We start from the raw sequence: 9,344 nt of genomic DNA, 5'->3' as shown, positions 1-9,344 counted from the left end.
CTCAATCTCTTGATCTTGTGATCCACCCACCTCAGCCTCCCAAAGTGCAGGGATTACAGGCACGAGCCACCACATCCGTCCTGATTTTTGTATTTTTAGTAGAGATGGGGTTTCGTCATGTGGGCCAGGCTGGCCTCAAACCCCTTAGCTCAAGTAATCCACCTGCCTTGGCCTCTCAAAGTGCTGGGATTACAGGTGTGAGCCACCGTGCCTAGCCTTTGTGGCCATTTCAAGAATTGCTCAGGTGATGAAGGGCATGAATATTTTAAAAAATTTATTTTTAAATTAATATATCATAAAGTTCATTCTTTTGGAGTAGAGCTCCATGAGTTTTAAGGAAATGCACAGATTTGTGTAACCATCACCCTAGTCAGAAGAGTTGCGTCACCTCTCCAAATTCCCTTGAGCTGCCTCTTAGCCCTTTACAGTCAAACCCCACTGCCAACCATCCCTGTTTCCCTTCTGTTTAACCTCTGGCGACCCCTGAGCGGTCCTCTGCCCCTCTTTTTGCCTCTTTCAGAATGTCATCTAAATGGACTCATACAGTATGTAGCCTTTTGTATCTATCTTCCTTCAGCCTGGCTTCGTGCATTTAAGAGTTCTTCCTAAGGTTGCAAGTATCAACAGTGTGTTCCTTTTTATGACTGAGTAGTGTTCTATCATGTGGATACACCACAATTTGTTTACTTTCACCAGCTGAAGGATATTTGTGTTGTTTCCTGGTTTTTCAGCAGTTATGAATGAAACATCTATCAATATTTGCATATAGGCTTTTGTGTAAATGTATGTTTACCTTTCTCCTGGGTAAATACCTGGTAGAGATGGCTGGGTCATGTGATAGGATGATAGGAAACCTCCAAACCGTTTTCTAAAGTGGATGTGTCCCTCTTCAGTCCCAGCGGATTTGTCGTTGCTCTGCACCCTCACCAGCCCTTGGCCTTGTCAGTTTTTTGTTTTTAAAATTTGAGTCATTCTAATGAGTGCAGTAGTGGCGTCCCAAACTTTCATTTGTATTTTCCTAATGACTAATGATGCTGAGCATGTTTTCATGTGCTCATTTGCCATCTGTACATCTTTTTTGGTGTCAAAATCTTCTGCTTATTTTTTTAAATCCATTTGTTTAATTATGGTAGAGTTTTGAGAGTTCTTTTTTTTTTGAGACAGAGTGTCACTCTGTCACCCCGGCTGGGCTGCAGTGGCACAATCTCGGCTCACTGCAACCTCTGCCTCCTGGGTTCAAGCAGTTCTCTTGCCTCAGCCTCCGGAGTAGCTGGGATGACAGGCATGTGCCACCACGCCCAGCTAATTTTTGTATTTTAGTAGAGACAGCATTTCACCATACTGGTCAGGCTGGTCTCGAACTCCTGACCTCAGGTGATCCACCCACCTCGGCCTCCCAAAGTTCTGGGATTACAGGCGTGAGCCACCGTGCCCAGCCTCGAGAGTTCTTTGTCTATATTCTGCATATAGGTCCTTTGTCAGATATGTGATTTGCACTTGTTACCCTCCCAGTCTGTGGCTTGCCTTTCCCTTTTCTTAACAGTACCTTTGCAGATGAAAAGTTTTTCATTGTGATGAACTGCCAATTTATCAGTTTTTCTTTTTCTTTTATGGATTGTGCTTTTGGTGGTGTGTCTAAGAATTTTTTGCATAACAAGTTTGCAAAGGTTTTCTCCTATATTTTTTTCTAAAAGTTTGCATTTTACATAAGTCTATTATCCATTTGAAGTTTTTAAAAAATATGGTTTCAGGTAGAGTTCAAGTCTGAGTTTATTTTCATATGGATGTTAAATTATCCCAGCAGCATTTATTGAAAATGCTGTGTTTTCTCCATTGAAATATCCTTTTGCTTTCACAAAAAGTTAATCAGCCATATTGGTTTGTTTTGTTTTTGGACCCTCTACTCTAATTCTATTGGCTGTTGTGTCTGTCCTTTCTCCTTTCACATTTTAGAATCAGCTTGCCAATATCTACAAAAAATCCGAATGGTGCCAGGCATGGTGGCTCATGCCTGTAATCCCAGCACTTTGGGAGGCCACAGTGGGTGGATTGCTTGAGGTCAGGATTTGAGACCAGCCTGGCTAACATGGTGAAACCCTGTCTTCACTAAAAATATGAAACTTAGCTGGGTGTGGTGGTGTGTGCCTGTAATTCCAGCTACTCAGGAGGCTGAAGCTGGAGAATTACTTGAACCCGGGAGGTGGAGGTTGCAGTGAGCAGAGATCATGCCACTACACTCTGGCTTGTGCAACAAAGCCAGACTCCAGCTCAAATAATAATAATATTAAATAAATGAGATTTTGACTGGGATTATACTGAATCCATAAACCAATGTGGGGAAAATTGACATCTTAATAATATAGAGTTTTCCATTTTATTAACATAGTATATTCTCCAAAACATCTTTGATTTCCTTTGTCAGTGTTTTGTGGTCTTCAACATACATACGTTACACATTTGGTTAGATTTTTACCTCTACATATTTTATAGTACTATTGTAAATGATACTATATTTTAAATTTCTATTTCTAATTGCCCATTGCTAGTATATAGAAATAAAATTGATTTTGTATGTGCTAGCCCTGTATCCTCCAACCTCACTAAACACATTTATTGGTTCTAAGAGTTTTTTGGTGGATTCCTTGGAATTTTCTATGTCCTGTCTGTCAATAGCGACAGTTTTAAGTCCTCCTTCCAGTCTGTTTGCCATTAATTTCATTTTCTTACCTGATTGCACTGGCTAAGACATAAAACACAATGTTGAAGGGAGTAGTAAGAGCAGACAGTCTTGCCTTATTTCTGATCTTAGGGGAAAATCATTCAGTGTTTCACATTCAGTATGATGTTATCTGTAGATTCAGTATGATATCTGTAGATGTTATCTGTAGATTTTGGTGGATGAAAGGTATGCATATTCTCTGAACTTGGAGTTCAGAGAATAGGTTATGGAGTCAGACTTACTGGGTCTGAATTCTGACTCGACTCCTTAGCAGGTGCCAGACATTGGGGTTTCTGGGAAGACAGGCTAAGAGAGTGCACGTAAAATGCTTAGAACAGTGCCCAGTGTATTATATGCTCTCAGTGAATGTTAGTTGTTATTACATCTGGACAGCAGTAAAGATGGCCAAAGAGCTCATGGAGCCTGGATAGAGGAATTTTTTGGCCCCAACTTTGGAGATTCTGATGCCCATATTGAAAAGTTTGGAGAACTTTTGGGTTCAGGTGTGGATTCTCATTGAGTCATTGAGCACATTTGGGTCCCAACACTCTCTGCATCAGGGATATGGGGGAATCCATACCAAAAGAACAGGTTGTTCCTCAGGTAGAAGAGGAAAAATAAATCCCTAAAGAAATTGAAGAGGCACGAATGTGTGGCTAAGGGAAAATACACTTGAAAATAGGTGTGATAAATTATGGAGAATTGCAGTGGGAGGTGTAGAAGATGTGCGTGTCTGTGGTGGGAGCAGGGCGTGGTGGGGGGGCTGAGCACAGCACGTGTTAGGAGCATGGCTCGTGGTTCACTCGTCACAGTGGACTTAGTTCATCTTCCCCTTGCCTCTGTTGAGTTGACAGAGCAAGATCTTAGATCAGAGAATGAAAGTTGAAGTTATAAGCATTTGAGTCATGCAGTGGACTGAGCTCCCTGTCGCTGAAAGGATTCAAGCAGAGTTGCGGTGGCCAGTGGCCAGTGGTCCGGGAAGTTTTAGAGGGGCTTGTTGTGCAGTGTGAATGTCCGGGTTGAGTAACTTGCCAAGACTGTCTTCATGATCCAAGATTCTTCAACCTTGAGCCAAGAACAGGGACACCTGGGGAGGGAGCCGTGCAGCTGGGCCCATGGCTCCCAAGCCTCCTCTCTCTACCTGGCCCATTTGGGAAGGGATCATGTGACACTAAAGTCTGGGGCAGCGGATGAAGGGAGAGCAGGTTCTGGGCTGAGATCTTGGAGCTGGGGAGGGGGAGCTTGGGCATTGCCTTCGAGCCACAGTCCCACAGGTGAGCAGATATAGCAGCAGGTGTGGCCATCGGCGGCTGCGCTGTCTTCGCTGGGCTCATGGAGCTCAGTAGCCTATGCTTTCGGCAAGGTGTTGCCATGGTAACCTTTTCCTCTCTTCTCTGCAGTCCACCACTGCTTCCCGACTTGGTTAACAAGGCATCTCCTCCTGTTTGGCTTCATCTCATCTTGTCCTTTTTCGTGCTCTCTCCATTTCTCTTGGTCGCTCTCACTCACTTCTTTGCATCTCTCTCTGTACCTCTCCTTTTGTGGCTGCCCTCCTCCTTGTCTTTTTTTTTTTTTTTTTTTTTTTTTTTTTTTTTTTTTTTTTTTTTTTTTTTTTTTTTTTTTTTTTTTTTTTTTCTTTTTTGAGATGGAGTCTTGTACTGTTGCCCAGGCTGGAGTGCAGTGGCACAATCTCAGCTCACTGCAATCTCCGCCTCCTGGGTTCAAGTGATTCTCCTGCTTTAGCCTCCCAGGTAGCTGGGATTATAGGTGCCCATTACCATGCCCAGCTAATTTTTTGTATTTTTTTTTAATAGACATGGGGTTTCACTATATTGGCCAGGATGGTCTCAAACTCCTGACCTTGTGATCCACCTGCCTCGGCCTCCCAAAGTGCTGGGATTACAGGTGTGAGCCACTGTGCCCAGCCCCTTGTCTTCTCTTTCAAGTGATCTGCCTCTCTTCCATTCTATTCAAGGCTGGAGTGAAGTCCCTCAGCCTCTTCCTCACTTCCAAGCATGAGCACCTCCTTGAAGATTTCTCTCCGGCTCTGTTGGGTCCAGGGCTGCCATTTGCTTCCCCAATGCAGCCGTTCCTGGGTGGTACCAGGAATGGGAAAAGCTCTTCTGGGGCCCTGTCTTCTTCCTCTGTGAGGAGATCCATGTGGGTAGATTCCACTCTGGGGTCCTTCCCTCTTTTTGGAAAAATGAGATTGGGGTGAGGTTCTCCTCTAGGCTTGGTTTGGGTTGGCTTTATCTACAGTGCTAAATAAACTCAGACACTGGTCTGTTGTTAGGGCTCCACCACACATTCAGGGTGGAAGTGACAAGTCTAGACACTTCCATGAGATTCGTTATGGAGCACAAGCTTCTCCTTGAAGTCACCCTTCCTAGTGCCTCTGTGACAGTCTTTCAGCCCCTCATCCAGCCTGCTTGATTAGAGTCATTAACCACTTAGTGTCAAACTATAGTCTCTTCTTCTGTGTGTCTCGGCCGGGGAATGAAGATTCGCCGTCTTGATTTTCTTTCCTCAGGACCTTATGTTCCAATACTACTCAGCTCGAGGATTCTTAATGATGCTGCTCTTCCCTTTGCTGTCTCAGGCTGGACGAGAACCGTAGGATGAGGGTAGAGGCTCTGCGCTGGTATCTGCTAGGATCCTATTATCTGACCAAAGCTTCAGAGCCCATCTTTGCTGGTTACAGGATTAAGCAGCTCTGTTAGCACAGCCAACTTACAGTCCTGGCCAGTGGAGTAAAGCATTTGCAGGTAGAACGTTTAACAACAAAGAAGGGAACAGGAAGGGCTGCAACTGGAATGTAACTGAAACGGCTCTGCCAGCACTAATGAGCTGGCCTGGCTTCTCTGCTGGCTTGCTATTAGGGAGTGGTGAGCCTCCAGAAGCTTGTTTAAAATGCTGTATGCAGAGGACTACACAAAGCAGGTTTTGATCCTATATTTCAACCTGCAGAACAGGACATTTTAACTCAGAAACTGTGTTTTAAAAGTCTAGTTACGAGATTTCTAGGAAAGGGCTGCAGAAGCTGTTTTTCCTGCCTCCTCTTGGGATCCCCATTTAATGTCCTCGCAAAGTCAGGGACATTTAAGTGTTGCTTTTCCTTGGGTACATCGAGGCAGACAAACACATTGCCTTTCCCTGGAGGGAACTCTTCAGAATCATACATGAAACACAGCGATGTGTTCTATTTTCTAGTCACGGTATCTTCTGTGAACCAATTGGCAATTCTTTTCTTTATAGAGTGCTTAACAGAAGTTAAATCCACAGTTTCCAAGGGCAGCAAGACCCCCGGGGCACCACTGGAGGGGTCAGGAGGGGAAGGGAGTCATCTTCTATGACTATCAAAGGGCCTTGATTCCTATTTTTCTCCCTTTAAGAAAAAAAGATGCAGCCTTAATCTTAAAATGTGAAGTTTTAGTATTTGGGATTTTTAAAAATTAAATGGAAATGTTGGCTAACAGTTGGGTAGCAGGTCTTCCAAGGTTGCAGGGATATCTGTCTAGATTCCCTGAAGTGGCTGCTCTCTCCTTCCTTATTTGGACTGTCACCGTGACGACCCGTGGCCTGTCATCCGTAGCACATTGACCTTGACTGTTTTGTGGGAAGGAGACTACCTGAGCACTTGATGAAAACCACACACTATTGGGTTATTGGCATTTGGGGCAGGCCAGTTCTTTATGGGGTAGCCATGTCAAGTATATTGCAGCATGCTTAGCACTGCAATATACAAGAACAACATCATAAAGAATCCTCAAGTTGAATACTATTGGAACATAAGGTCCCCAGCCCCTAAGTGCCTGTAGTACCCCTCGTCAATGTGTGCATGGGGCAGAAATGCCCCAGTCATTTCTGAAGGAGTCTAGAGGACTGTCCACAGGGAGCAGATAGGGTAAGGCAGGGTGGGTCTTGCACAAGGACAGCAGACCCAAGGAGTTTGAATTCTAGCAGAGATTCTGCTACGGGGTGGGCAGCCTGGGGCCAGACTGGGGCTGTGTAGAGGAAGGGATACCTTTGCAATGTGTGCTAGGGATCTCTGTGGGTTTGCTCTGCACCCAGCCATCACCCCTGGCTAAAGACTGCTGCCGGAGACCCTCTCCCCAGCAAAACTCACCTATGTGGGTTCACAGGCGTTTAACGTCTGACTTCCTAGTGCTTCTGACTGGCTCAGTGCAGTGCCGAGCATGCAGCAGGTGCTCAGGGCATGTCTGTTGACTGAGTGAAATGAATAAGCCTACCTGTGGTTCTGTCAGAGTCCAAAGATCCTTGGCGACGAACCCCTGCTCAGTTCCCAGAGGCATGGATTCCCTTTGTCTGAATCCCCTCTGTCTAAAAGCCTTTTCAATGTTTTGCTAATGCTTTAGGTATGGCCAGGGAGGTTCAGACTGTGAGACTCTATTGGCACAGACTCAAAATGGGAGAGCGAGGGAGAAAATCGGACACTGGGAACCTGGAATTTCACTTTTTTTTCCCTTCAAAGAAGCCACAGCCCACACTTCCTGGTTATAAGCTCTCAGTCTCCACTTTTTCCCACCCTCTGCTCTGTCTTCTATTTTCTTACATTCAAATTCTCACGCCTCCTTTACCCTCATAATATGACATTTTGGAATTATTTTCTATTCTCAGAGCTCAGACTAAATGAAGAATCCCTGATGATCTCTTTGTTTTCGGACAGAATCAGGCTTGGTGTTACCAGGATTCATGGTTTTCTTTCCTCTTTCTTTTGTACAGAACTTTCATGTTCTTTTTTTCATTAGTTCAGTTGTTCATTCATACTTTATGGAGCCAACCACTCTCCTTGGCTGAATCCAATTAGTGAACTTGGTCTCTGCCTTCACTGAGCCCAGGAAGAGACAGACAGGTAAAACCAGCAATTACACAGTAATTACAAATAGTCATCCTGCTATTTTGATACTTAGTTTCCTTTATAGTCTCCAGAGGGTGGTTACAGTTGTCTGGAAAAGAACCCAATCATTAGACCTGGGATCCTCCTCTTTGTAGTAATTTTATCATTTTTCTGGACCAATGGGTGTTACTTGAGCACATCAAATTCAGCCTTATTGAAAATGAGATAGTTCCTTCCTTTATTAACGCGTGTACTTTGAGCTGCTGTGTTATGTGACTCAGGATGATACTACAAATGTTTCCTTTTCATGGATATTTCCTGTGTGTGTGTGACCTCGACTTTTGAATGTAGGCTTTCCTGTGTGTGTGTGTGTGTGTGTGTGTGTGTGTGTGCTGATACATTTCCTTCTCAATAGAACTGATAATTGTTGCCTGTAAGAGATGAAATCACCTATTGATTTCACAGACCATCTGAGCCCCGTGCTCTTTTTTCCTGAAAGCCTATAGGAAAATGAAGGGTAAGTATGCACTAGAAGCACACATTAATAACATGCTTGTGGATGGGGAAACGTGATTGCAACATGGAATTGGCATTCCTGCTGGTCCTTGTCTGTGAACGTTCACTGATGAAGTATTTAAGATACTCCAGGTAAGCCTTATAATCACCAGGAGTTTCTTGTTTTAAAGCAGAATCAGTGTTTCTGAAAGTCGTGGGATTGACTTCCATTCTATTGAACATCTGCAAGGTCCTTTTTAGAATACGTGTTTAATTGTGTATACCTAAAGGCACAGCAACCGGCTTGGAAATGCTTCAGTGAACACTGGTTCAAATCCAGGGCTGGGACTGGGAGCAGCGACTCACGCCTGTAATCCCAGCACTTTGGGAGGCCAAGGCAGGTGGATCACCTAAGATTAGGAGTTTGAGACCAGCCTGGCCAACATGGTGAAACCCCATCTCTACTCAAAATGTAAAAATCAGCTGGGAATGGTGGTCCCAGCTACTCGGGAGGCTGAGGCAGGAGAATTGCTTACACCCAGGAGGTGGAGGTTGCAGTGAGCCGAGATTGCACCACTGCACTCTAGCCTGGGTGACAGAGCGAGACTCTGTCTCAATCAGTCAATCAATAAAATCCATCCATCCATCCATCCATCCATCCATCCAATCAATCCAGGACTGGACAACCAGACGTTGTCATCCATAAGAGGCATTTTCTTTCATAGCTCTGTGTCTGGTGCTATTAAAATTAGGGTAGTGGTCTCTTTTATTCAGTAATTTCGGTGCAAGGTCACATAGGGTGTTAATTTGTGAACAGAAGACTTTCAGTCTGCTTCTCACCTCAGCTTGATCCCCAGGTGTCCCATGGGGTCAGGAGCAAAAATGGCCACTAAGGCCTACCAGTGCCTATGATCTCCATTCTGCGGTGCTCAGGAATCTCTTTTTGGGATCAGAGATAACCGATTAAAAAGTGTGTGAACAAACATGGCAGAACTCATCTGAACAGACGAGATTGAGCTCCCTGGAAATGCTCAATGTGGAATGATGGCATTATTCAAAAGACTTGACGGAAGTCTCTTAGAAGCCTTCCCAGGGCTGATTTACCATCCACATTTAAAAACTGTAATCCCAGCACTTTGGGAGGCCAAGGCGGGTGCATCACGAGGTCAAGAGATCAAGACCATCCTGGTCAACACGGTGAAACCCCGTCTCTACTAAAACTACAAAAAATTAGCTGGACATGGTGGCACATGCCTGTAATCCCAGCTACTC

At 44.5% G+C, this 9,344-nt stretch overlaps 1 protein-coding gene and 1 long non-coding RNA gene across 5 annotated transcripts in view; one reads left to right on the top strand and one right to left on the bottom strand.

Moving 5' to 3' along the window:
• The window catches only part of LOC119472299, a 12,577-nt gene extending 4,668 nt beyond the window's left edge, over positions 1-7,909 (bottom strand). The window contains exon 1 of the long non-coding RNA XR_005201422.1: positions 6,846-7,909. This is a non-coding gene — a long non-coding RNA (uncharacterized LOC119472299). The remainder of the gene's footprint in view (positions 1-6,845) is intronic.
• Positions 1-9,344, top strand: part of SLC39A11 (solute carrier family 39 member 11) — a 462,191-nt gene that overhangs the window by 150,920 nt on the left and 301,927 nt on the right. The gene's annotated exons all lie outside the window — the stretch shown is intronic.

This window comes from Cebus imitator, unplaced genomic scaffold (assembly GCF_001604975.1).
Source record: "Cebus imitator isolate Cc_AM_T3 unplaced genomic scaffold, Cebus_imitator-1.0 Scaffold93, whole genome shotgun sequence".
Taxonomy (NCBI): Eukaryota; Metazoa; Chordata; class Mammalia; order Primates; family Cebidae; genus Cebus; species Cebus imitator.
Note: the sequence above shows the minus strand (reverse complement) of the source record. Positions and strands in the feature narration are given on the sequence as shown.